The 16758-nt window shown below is 40.1% G+C and overlaps 1 protein-coding gene across 2 annotated transcripts in view; it reads left to right on the top strand.

Annotated features, from left to right (window-relative positions):
- The window catches only part of LOC146833120 (intercellular adhesion molecule 5-like), a 222156-nt gene that overhangs the window by 39327 nt on the left and 166071 nt on the right, over positions 1 to 16758 (top strand). The gene's annotated exons all lie outside the window — the stretch shown is intronic.

Here is a 16758-nt window from a genome sequence, read left to right as displayed (position 1 = left end):
AGAGGCTAAAATCTAAATTAAAAATATTTTAAAATTCGGCCTGCCACATCTCGAACAAGGGGGCTTCCTGCTGCAACCAGACTGACACTACACACAGCCTTGCTATTGCCACGGCTATGAATATTAAATATCTAAATGAATAGCCTGGTTGACCTTGTTTGAGAGTATCTCCAGCTCCTGTTAACATTAAATCCATTGTTATATGTATGTCGACTCCTGTGATTTCAGACAAAAAACCCTCAATATGGCCCACCCATTGAGTTAAATAGGTACAGTCATAAAACATATGCGTGATATCAGCCTTCTCCATTGCACACCTAAAACACTTCCCATCATTTGACCCCCCCCCTCACTTCATCATCCTCATCGGTGTATGATCCAAGTTAAATAATGTTTAAACTACTAATATTATTAGTGTGTTATAATCTCAATTTTGTTATATGTATATTAATTCAACCAAGCAAAAGCTTTCTAATTTAATAAGCTGGTCTGAACACAGGTGAGCTACTCTGAGGTAGCTGGAGAGCTACAGTAGCTCACGAGCTACTGGTTCGAGACCCCTGATTTAGTTACCATTTATTGGTACAAGTAAAACCCCAGCCGGCTGAAGCAGGACGGAGCATACGCACTTCTCCAACTGTCTCGCCTGTAGAGCGGAACACCTGCATGCAAGTGTTCCAATCAGCATTTGGTGACAATTCCCAGATATGTAACATCACCACACATCTTTCACCTTAATAATAAACAGAATGAACATAATGAAAAACTAAACAATAATGATAAATCAGGGCAACTTAACTCTACTCCAATTTAAAATAATAACAGAAGGCAACGGGTTACTTAGAGGAGTGAAACAGAAGAATAAAATGCATTAGACACTTTTATACGCCTCTAGCGAAGGAGACATCAAAGATAATACATTAAAGATAATTAGAAACTACACCTTCTAAGAAATCTACAAATCTTCCTCGCAATTGAGTTTACCTACCAGACCTAGTGACACAAACACCCCCTTTTTCCCCTTTATTGACAGATTCTTGTGAATTTACTGTACGTTCTGATTTCTTGGGGATGCTACTTCTCAACTGCTTAGCATCAGTATGCTCGCTGTTCCTGATATCACAAGGTTCATACGAGTCAAATACATTCCCATAATCACAGGAACCTCTCATGTTTCCAGAACCACTCACATTCTCTGGCATACCAAAATCTCTCACATCAAAGTTACTCAATCCAATAGAACCATCAAATAACCAATTCTTGTTGCTACTCTTCCTGTTTTGTTGTAATTTGACCTTTGTACCTTTGCTACACTTGGCCAGTTTACTGAAGTGCAACATATTGTCATCAGATAGCTTTGCTGAGTTCGTGAATAATTTAATAACTTGAAAGGGGTCAATAAACATCTTGATGCCTTTAAGTTTCCGAAGTGATTCCTTAACCAAGACCCAATCACCTAAGTGTAAATCAACATCTTTCACTCCATGTTTGGAATCGTAGTGAGCTTTCTAGTAATTTTGGGACTTAAGAATATTGTCCTTAAATTTTTCCAACGACCAGTTATTAAGGATTTGGTTCTTCATCCAGGCTAGGTTACCTTTGTTGCAGGGATCCCTTCCTCTCAATAATTTGAATGGGGTATACTCAGTCACAGCAGGTGGAGCGCGATATGCCTGCAAAAAGTTCTTAACATCTCTTGCAATTACTAATGGCCATGCAAATACTAACCATTATGACTCTATTGAATCGTTCTACAGCACCATTCCCTTCGGTATAATAAAGAGAAGCATGTTTCCATCCAATTCTGCTCCTGCTCAAAAAATCCCCAAAATATTTTTTTATTGTACTGAGTGCCATTATCACTCAACAATGATTTGGGAATTACCTCACGTAAAAATACTTCATTTAAAAATGTGATACATGCAGCTGAAGTTGTTTCTTTAAGAGTGCAAATCTCGCGCCACTTGGTGAACAAATCTAAAAGCACTACAATGTAACAAGATATGTTGTTAGCACTTGCAATGGGACCCAAAATATCAACGGCCAAAACTTCCGAAGGACCTTCAGGACACTTGTTAGGACACAGTGGCGGTCTGAATGTGACCATGGTCTTGTCCGCATGCATACAATACTGACAATTTCGTACTAATTATTCTGTTTCGGCATCAGTCCCGGGCCACCAATACAAAGTTTTGATTCTTTTCTTGTTTCTAACTGTCCATTGTGGTTAATTTCTAAAATGTTCTTCCTCAGATCATCCCAAGATGATTCATTCCATATTTCCCAATACTGTCTGATTTCATCAACCATATTTTTTTTCAGGCCACCCATTGGATAAGAGATCACATTCTTTTTTGAGAACAGAATCTGAATTATATCCTCTCATCCACACTCCTTTAGATATACCATCACATTCAACGTTTTCGACTACTGCTACTACGTACCCCTCCTATTTATTTTCACTAGTAGTAGAGTCCTCCGATAATGGTGCTCTGCTTAAAAAGTCTGCTACTAGATCTGTCACACCAGGAAAATACAGTAAAATTATAAACAAGCTAATATAAGGACATGAGTGCCAATTTCGGTGTAATGACGTTCACATCTGTTGTAATAAGGACTTGCGTGAGTGGTTTGTGATCTGCTCTGACAATAAATTCAGATCCCCATTCATATTGTCTAAATGTACCTATGCCCCATACACATGCTAGCATTTCCCTCTCAATTGTGGAATATTTGTCTTCCACCAGTGTGAGGGATCGTGACGCAAATGACATGGAAGATTCCCCGTTGTTCTTTTGTGACAAAACAGCTCTAATCATTTGCCAGAAGCATCAGTGTTGATGATGGTGACGTAATTGGGATGTAATTTTTAATGCTGTCAAAACACAATTGATGGATTTCTTCCCACACAAATGGTATATGCTTTTTAAGTAATTGTCTTAACTCAAATGTTTTTGTAGCAAAATCTTTCACAAATTTAGAATAGAATTCAGTTAACCCTAAGAAGGATGTCACATTGTCCTTAAAACAAAGCACAGGGGAATTACGTATGGCATCTAATGAGTTATTTTGGGGAACGATTCCTTTCTCAATAATTTCATGCCCCAGATACATCACAGAAATAACAAATTTGCAGTTTTCAAATTCTGCGATAAAACCTCTTAAACCAAGAATTTGCCGTACCTCCTTAAGTCTCCCATCATGGTCATCCTTTTCCCTATGATCAGTATATCATCCTGGAAAAAGATTACACCTTTGAGATGTTTGAAGATCTGAGACATTAACCTTTGAAATACAGCTACAGCTGACACAAGCCCAAATGGCATGCCTTTGAACTGGAAGCAGCCAAAGGGCATTATGAAAGCAGTGAGATGTTTGCTATCCGGTTGTTAAATCCAGTGAAGTGAACAAATCGATTCCTTTGCTCATGGCAAGCATATTGTTTATTTTGGGCAAGGGAAACTTGTCCAATAATACATTAAAAATCAATTCACGAAGATCGAGACACAAACAGATTTTGCTGTTGGACTTGCAAGCTGTGACCAAAGGAGCCAACCATTCACTAGATTCAATACCTTCAATAATGTCATTAGCTACTAGTTTTTCTAACTCAATTTCACCCCTTCTCTTGCACTGAGCAGAATGTTCCTTGCCTTGTGTGACATGGGTATGACTTTTTCCTTTTATGACAAAAATCCATTAAAGCTCCCACTTCACCTGAGAAGAAAACATTTGGAAATTGCTCTTGCAATGATTGGGTAAACGTAAGGGATTGAGAACACAAAGGTGGGCAATCTCAGATTTAAACCTGTTCAGGATTGTTAGGGCTCAATGTAATACCTAACTTCCCCTGATCCCTCCATCCTAATACTGAGGGACCTTTATCTGCCACATGGAGGTTGCTCTCGGTTTTCCTCTCTTTGAATTGAAAACTTAGGTCACAATATCCTACCATGGGTATGGGTTCGCCTGGGAAGGTAGCAGAATGTACGTCAGATACTAGCAAAATTTCACCTAGGATATTTTGAGATTTTTCTTCCCATACTGTGTGTTTTACAATACTAAAACATGAGCCTGAATCAGCCACCTACTCATTAGGGATTCCACCTAGAATGATAGAACAAAACGTTTTTCTTTTGTGTGTCATTATTCAGGCCTAGCATATCATAATCAATACAAAGCACACAATCTGTGTCTATTTCCTCCTCACCTGACGAGTCAGAGTTCATCACACCTTTAATTGAGGTGTAAGTCATTTGTTTCAACAAACTCTGGCAAAATGTACCAATATACCTCTTAATGAGCAATGTTGTTTAAGGGCTTGACAACACTTAAAGTACGCAAGATGGTCCTTGATCCCACAAGGAGATTATAAACACTGCGCTTGCCTCCATTTGTAGGAAGGTATAAATATTTAAAATGTATTTGCTCGATTTCGGCTGAATAGAAGGTCGCTGCTCCCATGCAACAGACTGCAACTTGAACATGCGTGGTATGACTGAGGTTAGTAACTCATCACCAGCTTTGTAAAGAAGACCAGTTCATCAAAGTGAAAGTTAACATTTATTGGTACAATCAAAAACCCAGCCGGCTGAAACAGGATGGAGCATACACCCTTCTTCAGCTCTTTTCTAACTGTCTCGCCTGTAGATTGGAACACCTACATGCTGCAGGTTTTCCAATCCACATGCTGGGGCAATTCCCAGATATGTAACAACATCACACCAATGAATCATACAAGTGCATACATCAGTACAGGACATTTTATATAAGACAAGCAAGGATACAAGTTGTAGGAGTCGTATGTCATCCATACTAGTAGAAATTATGTGGTTTGAGAAACTCAAACTCAAGGTTTAAAATTTGTTTGGGGTTGTCTATGCTACTAAAAATATATTATTACTCAAACGAACGTTTTTTTAAGAATCTTCGATTAACAAACATTCAAGAAAAATACATTAAGGGTCTGTTTGACAAAGGGCCTCCACTCTTGTGGAGGAGTCTCTGTACTGGGGGCCAAATTTATGATAAAGTGGCGCAGCACAGCAAGTCACCTTTCTGCACTGGGCTGCGTCACTGAGAAAGGGCAGGAATTTAAGGCAGTGGAGCACATTTGTGTCCTTCCACCTGCACTGGCCCACAATGGGTTGCCCAGCGCCAATGCAGGCATCTTTGCATCGTGGTGCAAAGGTGCCTTCCTTGCATGCAGAATTGTTTTTGTGCAGGAAGTGGCACCTTTCTGTACAAAAACAATCCTGGGAGGCGTTTTCCTCTTTCTATGTGTGCTACATAATACAGAACACATAGAAAGAGGACAAAAACGAGGAGAAATAAAGATATTTCTCCTTGTTACACCTCTCCTGGGGAGGCGTATCTTTTTTGCACATTCCCAGGCTTACAAGTTCTTGTAAATCTGGTAATGTGTCAAAATCCATGGATGCTGTATGGGAACACCCACGCAACACCCATGGAAACGCCTCTCTGGCACAGAGAAATGCAACGCAGCAATTTGTGCTGTGTTACATTACTCGAGATTTATAAAGCCATGCAAGGCCACGCAAGGTGGCCTTGCGTGGCCTGATAAATCAAATTTTTAATTTGCCCCACTCTTGCACCACATTACGTGGGGCAAGAGTGACGCAAAGGGGCTCATAAATATGCCCCTCGGGGCGGCATCTCTGCAATGAGAATTCTATTTATGGAGATTCTGCCCCGAGTGCCTTTGTGAATTGGGTCCAACGATTCTATGGTTTTCATGTAGTTCTTTGATGAAGGTACATAGCCCCCTGGGCTCTACCAGAAAGATTGTAAGTTATGAAACTCAAATAACAAAAAGATCCCTTTGACATAAACTGTAACCCACTGAGCAATCTACATAAAATACAGATCTGTGATGTGCCTGTTGCTTTGCAGCAGGCCCACTAATCATCTGACCTACTTTTGGGTAAGTCAAAACTGTCACTAGGCAAAATACAGATCTCTCCAGCAAGTACATTAACCACCAGTGTTATCTTACTTTTTATTATCTTCCCTTGAAAGTTTCTGGGCACATAAAGATCTCTCAGTGCTTAATTTGTAAAACAATAAGTGCCAGGGTCCCCGTCAAGCGGCTTCCACAGATCACACTACCCATTGACCCTGCCAGTGCCAACAACAGTACCAACACAACTACTAACCATTACACTCCCACAAGTGTGACATTCTAAACTATTTTAAAACCCCCAAAGCTATAAGAATGGCTCGGGCAGCAGGTATTAGTCATTTGTAATGTATTTTGAATTATTAAACAAATGTTGCGGTGCTCATCTCTAAATCAGACAAACATTGCCACCATGTGTCAGACTGCCATAAGTTCTGGTGTTGCCATAAAAATCCCTGGGGGTCAAACCAATGATCACGGGAGAAATATTAGCATATTTAAAAAAAAGTCCTGGAACTTGGGCTTCTCTCCAATAAAGCTTTGGCATATTCCTGTTGGTGGGTCCTAATACTCTGTGGCAACATGTTTAAAAGTAAAAGAAAGACTCGTGCACACAGTTTATTAGAAATTGAAATGCTATGTTAACAATAACAAAATTATGAGTAAATCATTAAAGTTATTGAAAATTCATTTTTGATAATAACAAAGTTAATAGTTAATCATAAAATGTTTAGGAAAAGTAATTGAAATGTTTTTCTTGGCAATCACAAAGTTAACAGTGAGTCATTACAGACCCTACTACGTGTCAATGTAAGATGTATCATCCTTAGAGAAGTTAATGGTGTTGCATTGGTTTGTTATGAGATGTTATGCTTTCATTAATGTGGTGACATACTGACAAAAGTGGACTAACCCCCCACAGGAAAAGAAAACAATAGGTTTTCTAATAAAACTCTCACCCACCAGGGTTGCTTCTTGGTGGCATGCTTGATCATTGGGTTCCTACCTTCCTGCTGTGGAACTGGGCGTGATGCGACCTACGTGTTACGTTAGAGCACGTTTTTTGGCGTTGTCAATGATAAAAAATGATGGTAAATAGGAATGGGGGAGTCACATGTGGAAAGTGAGACTAAAAATACCTCCCTTTTAGGTGAATTACTATTTATTCTGGCCTCTAGTCAATATGGTTAAAAACATCGGGAAGGTAGAACATTTAGCAATACTGTGCCTGCCGTTCTAAATGGTCAAAATGTTTCAGGTTTCAAGCTATACCCCATAGGCTTTTCATCAGGACCAAGGAAACTAACTCCCTAGTACCACTCCTGTTATGCTGTATGAACTACATGCACTCTGCATGCCAAAGAATACATATATATGTAGATACCGCACCTACTTGGTGTTACTGCTTGTAACTTTGCTTTTACTGCTTTTAACTCTGTAAAATACACAAGGGGAGCGTTAGTCTTTATAAATTATCAATCACAGTTACTACTATTGAATGTCGTGTCTCTTTCCTCATAGTGAACACCTCAAGGTGACAAGACTACACCTCTGCCATTTCCAACCTACAATTATCAGCCGGCAGTGCAGCCCGTGCACCTCAATGGAGCATGGAAATTGTTCCATGCACAGGCGCCATTTTGAAAGTGGGCCATGATCGAGTCTTTTTGTAGCACGAGTATGCTACGGCCACCTGTTTTCATCGTATTTAACACTCCAGAGTCGGCCAAGATGGTAATATGCAGGCCCCGGCTGCTAATCGTAGGTTGGAAATGGCAGAGGTGTAGTCTTGGAGTGGTCAGTGTGGGCATTTTTCCGCCTTGAACCTCGTCTTAAATATTCAAATAAGAAGGCATATTTTGGATATGTCGGGACAGTCTCGTGTTGTACTTTTATTTTTTAGAGTGTGACTACAGGATTCCCTTTCAACCGGTGGACCCATGTTGCAAAACGTCTGCACTATTTATGTATGCGGTGTGAATGTATTTGTATTGTATGCTCTATGTTTGTTCATTCACAATGATTACATGTGTAGTCAGTCCCAAGGCTGATTTGGGTTACACTATAAGTGCCTACTTTTGAACACGTTTTTTATGTTTTCTCTTGTATTTTGTCACCTTGAGGTGTTCACTATGAGGAAAGAGACAAGGCTCTCAATAGTAGTAACAGTGATTGATAATGAAAATGACCGGATGGTTGTACATACCAACTCTCAACTTGTGTATTTTACAGAGTTGCAAGCAGTAGCACCAAAGTTGCAAGCAGTAACACCAAGTAGGTGCTGTATTTACATATATAAATGTATTCTTTCTCATGCAGAGTGTATGTAGTTAATACATCATAACAGGAGTGTTGTAAGGGCGTTAGTTTCCGTGGTCCAAATGAAAAGCCTATGGGTTACGGCTTGAAACGTGTTGACCATTTACAGAGGCAGGCACATTGCCTAATTTGATACCTTCCCTCGTGTTTTTAACCATACCGACTAGAAACCAGAATAAATAGTAATTAAGCTACTAGGCAGGTATTTTTAATCTCACTTTCCACATGTGACCCCCACTCCTATTTACCATCATTTTTATCATTGGATACGCCCCAAAAAGTGCTCCCACGTAATGCGTAGGACGCAGAATGCCTGTTCCATAGCAAAATGGGATGGACCCGATGATGAAGCATGCCACCAAGAGGCAACTCTGGTGGGCGAGGGTTTTGTAAGAAAACCTATTATTTTCTCTTCCTGTGGAGGGTTAGTCCACTTATAACAGATGAGCTCTTTTTGGCATTTACACTTTGGTAGGAGGACGAGGCACTCTGACCTCAGTTTCCTCTCTTCCTCCCTTTTTTTGAGAAGAAAGACACACTGACAACCATATTTACCTCCATTGTTTTGTGCCTAGTGGATGTGGTGGTGATGGATAATGGATGGTTTTAGGATTATCATAATCAATACAAAGCACACAATCTGTGTCTATTTCCTCCTCACCTGACGAGTCAGAGTTCATCACACCTTTAATTGAGGTGTAAGTCATTTGTTTCAACAAACTCTGGCAAAATGTACCAATATACCTCTTAATGAGCAATGTTGTTTAAGGGCTTGACAACACTTAAAGTACGCAAGATGGTCCTTGATCCCACAAGGAGATTATAAACACTGCGCTTGCCTCCATTTGTAGGAAGGTATAAATATTTAAAATGTATTTGCTCGATTTCGGCTGAATAGAAGGTCGCTGCTCCCATGCAACAGACTGCAACTTGAACATGCGTGGTATGACTGAGGTTAGTAACTCATCACCAGCTTTGTAAAGAAGACCAGTTCATCAAAGTGAAAGTTAACATTTATTGGTACAATCAAAAACCCAGCCGGCTGAAGCAGGATGGAGCATACACCCTTCTTCAGCTCTTTTCTAACTGTCTCGCCTGTAGATTGGAACACCTACATGCTGCAGGTTTTCCAATCCACATGCTGGGGCAATTCCCAGATATGTAACAACATCACACCAATGAATCATACAAGTGCATACATCAGTACAGGACATTTTATATAAGACAAGCAAGGATACAAGTTGTAGGAGTCGTATGTCATCCATACTAGTAGAAATTATGTGGTTTGAGAAACTCAAACTCAAGGTTTAAAATTTGTTTGGGGTTGTCTATGCTACTAAAAATATATTATTACTCAAACGAACGTTTTTTTAAGAATCTTCGATTAACAAACATTCAAGAAAAATACATTAAGGGTCTGTTTGACAAAGGGCCTCCACTCTTGTGGAGGAGTCTCTGTACTGGGGGCCAAATTTATGATAAAGTGGCGCAGCACAGCAAGTCACCTTTCTGCACTGGGCTGCGTCACTGAGAAAGGGCAGGAATTTAAGGCAGTGGAGCACATTTGTGTCCTTCCACCTGCACTGGCCCACAATGGGTTGCCCAGCGCCAATGCAGGCATCTTTGCATCGTGGTGCAAAGGTGCCTTCCTTGCATGCAGAATTGTTTTTGTGCAGGAAGTGGCACCTTTCTGCACAAAAACAATCCTGGGAGGCGTTTTCCTCTTTCTATGTGTGCTACATAATACAGAACACATAGAAAGAGGACAAAAACGAGGAGAAATAAAGATATTTCTCCTTGTTACACCTCTCCTGGGGAGGCGTATCTTTTTTGCACATTCCCAGGCTTACAAGTTCTTGTAAATCTGGTAATGTGTCAAAATCCATGGATGCTGTATGGGAACACCCACGCAACACCCATGGAAACGCCTCTCTGGCACAGAGAAATGCAACGCAGCAATTTGTGCTGTGTTACATTACTCGAGATTTATAAAGCCATGCAAGGCCACGCAAGGTGGCCTTGCGTGGCCTGATAAATCAAATTTTTAATTTGCCCCACTCTTGCACCACATTACGTGGGGCAAGAGTGACACAAAGGGGCTCATAAATATGCCCCTCGGGGCGGCATCTCTGCAATGAGAATTCTATTTATGGAGATTCTGCCCCGAGTGCCTTTGTGAATTGGGTCCAACGATTCTATGGTTTTCATGTAGTTCTTTGATGCAGGTACATAGCCCCCTGGGCTCTACCAGAAAGATTGTAAGTTATGAAACTCAAATAACAAAAAGATCCCTTTGACATAAACTGTAACCCACTGAGCAATCTACATAAAATACAGATCTGTGATGTGCCTGTTGCTTTGCAGCAGGCCCACTAATCATCTGACCTACTTTTGGGTAAGTCAAAACTGTCACTAGGCAAAATACAGATCTCTCCAGCAAGTACATTAACCACCAGTGTTATCTTACTTTTTATTATCTTCCCTTGAAAGTTTCTGGGCACATCAAGATGCTCAGTCCTTAATCTGTAAAACAATAAGTGCCAGGGCCCTCGTCAAGCGGCTTCCACAGATCACACTACCCATTGACCCTGCCAGTGCCAACAACAGTACCAACACAACTACTAACCATTACACTCCCACAAGTGTGACATTCTAAACTATTTTAAAACCCCCAAAGCTATAAGAATGGCTCGGGCAGCAGGTATTAGTCATTTGTAATGTATTTTGAATTATTAAACAAATGTTGCGGTGCTCATCTCTAAATCAGACAAACATTGCCACCATGTGTCAGACTGCCATAAGTTCTGGTGTTGCCATAAAAATCCCTGGGGGTCAAACCAATGATCACGGGAGAAATATTAGCATATTTAAAAAAAAGTCCTGGAACTTGGGCTTCTCTCCAATAAAGCTTTGGCATATTCCTGTTGGTGGGTCCTAATACTCTGTGGCAACATGTTTAAAAGTAAAAGAAAGACTCGTGCACACAGTTTATTAGAAATTGAAATGCTATGTTAACAATAACAAAATTATGAGTAAATCATTAACGTTATTGAAAATTCATTTTTGATAATAACAAAGTTAATAGTTAATCATAAAATGTTTAGGAAAAGTAATTGAAATGTTTTTCTTGGCAATCACAAAGTTAACAGTGAGTCATTACAGACCCTACTACGTGTCAATGTAAGATGTATCATCCTTAGAGAAGTTAATGGTGTTGCATTGGTTTGTTATGAGATGTTATGCTTTCATTAATGTGGTGACATACTGACAAAAGTGGACTAACCCCCCACAGGAAAAGAAAACAATAGGTTTTCTAATAAAACTCTCACCCACCAGGGTTGCTTCTTGGTGGCATGCTTGATCATTGGGTTCCTACCTTCCTGCTGTGGAACTGGGCGTGATGCGACCTACGTGTTACGTTAGAGCACGTTTTTTGGCGTTGTCAATGATAAAAAATGATGGTAAATAGGAATGGGGGAGTCACATGTGGAAAGTGAGACTAAAAATACCTCCCTTTTAGGTGAATTACTATTTATTCTGGCCTCTAGTCAATATGGTTAAAAACATCGGGAAGGTAGAACATTTAGCAATACTGTGCCTGCCGTTCTAAATGGTCAAAATGTTTCAGGTTTCAAGCTATACCCCATAGGCTTTTCATCAGGTCCAAGGAAACTAACTCCCTAGTACCACTCCTGTTATGCTGTATGAACTACATGCACTCTGCATGCCAAAGAATACATATATATGTAGATACCGCACCTACTTGGTGTTACTGCTTGTAACTTTGCTGTTACTGCTTTTAACTCTGTAAAATACACAAGGGGAGCGTTAGTCTTTATAAATTATCAATCACAGTTACTACTATTGAATGTCGTGTCTCTTTCCTCATAGTGAACACCTCAAGGTGACAAGACTACACCTCTGCCATTTCCAACCTACAATTATCAGCCGGCAGTGCAGCCCGTGCACCTCAATGGAGCATGGAAATTGTTCCATGCACAGGCGCCATTTTGAAAGTGGGCCATGATCGAGTCTTTTTGTAGCACGAGTATGCTACGGCCACCTGTTTTCATCGTATTTAACACTCCAGAGTCGGCCAAGATGGTAATATGCAGGCCCCGGCTGCTAATCGTAGGTTGGAAATGGCAGAGGTGTAGTCTTGGAGTGGTCAGTGTGGGCATTTTTCCGCCTTGAACCTCGTCTTAAATATTCAAATAAGAAGGCATATTTTGGATATGTCGGGACAGTCTCGTGTTGTACTTTTATTTTTTAGAGTGTGACTACAGGATTCCCTTTCAACCGGTGGACCCATGTTGCAAAACGTCTGCACTATTTATGTATGCGGTGTGAATGTATTTGTATTGTATGCTCTATGTTTGTTCATTCACAATGATTACATGTGTAGTCAGTCCCAAGGCTGATTTGGGTTACACTATAAGTGCCTACTTTTGAACACGTTTTTTATGTTTTCTCTTGTATTTTGTCACCTTGAGGTGTTCACTATGAGGAAAGAGACAAGGCTCTCAATAGTAGTAACAGTGATTGATAATGAAAATGACCGGATGGTTGTACATACCAACTCTCAACTTGTGTATTTTACAGAGTTGCAAGCAGTAGCACCAAAGTTGCAAGCAGTAACACCAAGTAGGTGCTGTATTTACATATATAAATGTATTCTTTCTCATGCAGAGTGTATGTAGTTAATACATCATAACAGGAGTGTTGTAAGGGCGTTAGTTTCCGTGGTCCAAATGAAAAGCCTATGGGTTACGGCTTGAAACGTGTTGACCATTTACAGAGGCAGGCACATTGCCTAATTTGATACCTTCCCTCGTGTTTTTAACCATACCGACTAGAAACCAGAATAAATAGTAATTAAGCTACTAGGCAGGTATTTTTAATCTCACTTTCCACATGTGACCCCCACTCCTATTTACCATCATTTTTATCATTGGATACGCCCCAAAAAGTGCTCCCACGTAATGCGTAGGACGCAGAATGCCTGTTCCATAGCAAAATGGGATGGACCCGATGATGAAGCATGCCACCAAGAGGCAACTCTGGTGGGCGAGGGTTTTGTAAGAAAACCTATTATTTTCTCTTCCTGTGGAGGGTTAGTCCACTTATAACAGATGAGCTCTTTTTGGCATTTACACTTTGGTAGGAGGACGAGCTACTCTGACCTCAGTTTCCTCTCTCCCTTTTTTTGAGAAGACAGACACACTGACAACCATATTTACCTCCATTGTTTTGTGCCTAGTGGATGTGGTGGTGATGGATAATGGATGGTCTTAGGATTCTGGGCTTACTAGGGTGTGTACTGTTAGGAGGGTTTCTCCATATTTATTTCCAACAGTTGACAAGTATATATTTGTAAATTAATGCATAGTATTGAGTAGTGTGTGTGTAACAGAGATTGGTGTTTTCTGCTTGCCGGAGCGTTGAGGTTAGCCCACACCTCCTCCCCTGAGTAGGGCTTTGACTGCTCTGCTTTCCTACCCTGAGAGGGCCAAATGCTACAACGGGGTACTTGGTTCCCAGTAGACAGAATGTTGCAAACTTGGTACTTGTTAAAGACCCGCATCCTTCACAACTATTTGCCTTTTTTATAGAGTGTATAAAGGTTTTTGTTTTATAGGCATTAACATGTGTAATAAACTATTAAGAATTTAAAATGGCTTGTGTGCCTTGAGAATAATTCACTAGGATATCACTGTAGTTTGCTATGACAAAAGTCATCTAGAGTGTTTCTTGAAAGAACAGTCATAAAAACGGTCTCATAAGATGTAAAAATCAATTTAGAATTTAGCATCTCTTCAATGAGAATCTTTTTAAAAGGGATGTAGGTGGACCATTCATTTGCCATTTCCTGATCATTCATAGAGGCTACCAAATTCCTCACTTCCCATACCCATTGCCCATTCTGCAGACGAAGTATTAATCTCTTTCCAAATCAATCCTTTCAAAGATTGGATGGAAACCTTCCATGCCAAACAATAGATAGCTAAATATTACATCTCTAAGGATAAGACTTGTGATTGGGTCTAAATCTCTGAGACAGGGTTGCAAACGGTGGAAAGCCTCTGAAGGCACATCGGGTTCGCACAAGTAACATACAAAATAGTGCTAACCAGGTGATGTGTGCATCCTTTTAAGGGAGTCTTAAATAGGCAGCTTTATTTTGAATCACTGAAAGATCACGCTGAGGACTTCCACACTCTTCAAACCAAGATCCAAAATGGTGATATGTGGGTGAGCCGTCTCAAAGTGCTATTATGATGCCATATACCTAGTATTCAGTGTTGATTACCAGAAACTGTTTTGTAAACAATAACATTTGTCAGCCCTATTATATATGTATAGAACATAAAGAAATATCTATGGTTTTACCATGGAACAATGAGATGGTTTGGTCCATGCTGGGGAAGGAAAAGTCCTTCTTTATTTACCACATTTATGTGTACTGCTAAACACAAACCAAAAAGTTAGGTGCTACCATGAAACTATGTTTCAGAACTTAGTAAAGATTTTGCTTGAGAAGTGCAAGTTATTACCTAATTTAACTCTGACCAATTTGCCTATTTATAATCTTTTAATGGGCAAAAGAAACACTTTAGAAGTTCCCCAATCTTCAAGTATTTTCTAAAGGACGCTTCTGTTCAGTCTATCAAAGGCCACCTTGTAGTCAATAAAATACACCTAAAGAGAGGTCCTCATGAGGTCCACATAGTGATGGGTCAAAACTGAAATGGTAAAAGGGTGACACTAGGCTCACAAAATGCATACAAACGTCTACACCTCACCGTCCAGAATGACAATGACGCGATGATTACCTAGACGGCAAGAATCAAAATGAGATTAAACAGAGCCCCCCATATGATTATGGTACAAAATGCTTTATGGAGGAAAGTTGAGGAAAGTAGGAACATCGATTGACCCAATAACTATGATCATGATTGACTTGTAGTCATGGTAAACCTTGAAGTTTCAGCAAACCTGAGGAGCAAAATACAGCTATCAAAAACCCCTCTTTATTAATTGATTTACAATGTCGATAGTTGAGAGAATAGCTCGTTTTAGTTTTGATAAAGTGATTCAGTATTACTGACCCATAGTGCCTGAGGAATAGTGCTTCCCTCAAATGAGACACACAACTTATTTAGCACGTTAATAAAACACCATGGGGTTCATTTAGTATGCTGGCTATCCAGGCTGTCCTATTTTGAGTGTATTCAAATATGGCAATCTTTAGTTAACTAATTTAGCAATTATGTTTTCCATGTAGTATAAAAAAATACATAAGGTAATGTGATTTTTAAATTATTTGCAGAACCCGTCTAAAAATGTTGAACTTTTGTACTGTATCTGTTTGTGTGTCTGTTTTGCTAACATTTTGTGTAACATTTACGTATTAATGGTTTTATAAGGTTATAGATAGAGAGAGGATGGGTGGGTGGATGGCTAGTCAGGATTAAATCTGGTGGAAACTTTATTTCTTTCTTTACACAAGCAGGAAAAATGTTTGTATAGAGCACATTTTGCTTTCGGTACAATCCCAAGAAATACGGGTGTGCAGTGAAAGTGGTTTTTAACCTCCAATTTGCAAATTTGAGCCATTTTATTTTGGACAAAAATGTAGGAGTGCAGAATAGGTTAAAACGCCATTTGGAAGGCGTGATTACCTACATAGTAAGATATTTCCTCTCCTCCTTTCATAAGAACCCCCATGCTCTTGTACCACCCTACATTTAGTCCTGCAGAAAATCTTTTTTTGTGGCACTGTGTTCTATTTGTGGTAGTAAATGTCCGCATATCTTGATTCTGCAAGTAAGGAGGTGCAATTTGCAACAGTTAGATGGCTTTATTGTTGCATCTAAGTTGAACTCAGGTATGCAGAAATATTTTAGCTTAACTTGTAGAGAAATTCCTAGAATGACATAATCTGATGAAGTGTGAAAGCAGAACCAAGGTTAGAACCAAGAGGCCTGTTTATGAAAAAGTCATGCAGCATAGCAAGTCACCTTGCTGCACTGAACTGCGTGAAAGGTGAAAGGGCAGGAATGCACTCTATTTAAAGCACTACAGCACCTTCCTGCCTTGTCCCATGTGCTGGTGCCCTTTTGGCAGCCTGGCGCCGACGCAGGCACTCTTGCACCATGGTGCAGAATGCAGCACAAATAGAAAGAGGAAGTAACGAGGAGAAATAAAGATATTTATCCTTGTTACCCCTCTCCATGGAAGATATATCTTTTTGGAGCATTCCCAGGTCTGGTAAATTTGGGAATGTGTCAAAAGCCATGGAAGTTGTGTGGGAACACCCACCCAATGCCCATGGAATGCCTTCCCAGGGCAGAGTAATGCAATGCAGAGATTTGTGCTCCGTTGCCTTACTCCAGATTTATGACACCACTCAGGGCCACACAAATTGGCCTTGTGTGGCTTCATAAATCTTACTTAAGGGTTGTGTCGTGCATGCATCACGTTGCTTGGTGAAAACGTGACACAAACCTACTCGTAAA

This window comes from Triturus cristatus, chromosome 4_2, assembly GCF_964204655.1.
Source record: "Triturus cristatus chromosome 4_2, aTriCri1.1, whole genome shotgun sequence".
In the NCBI taxonomy this organism is placed as follows: domain Eukaryota; kingdom Metazoa; phylum Chordata; class Amphibia; order Caudata; family Salamandridae; genus Triturus; species Triturus cristatus.
The sequence above is the reverse complement of the archived record's forward strand: the minus strand, read 5'-3'. Positions and strand labels throughout refer to the sequence as shown.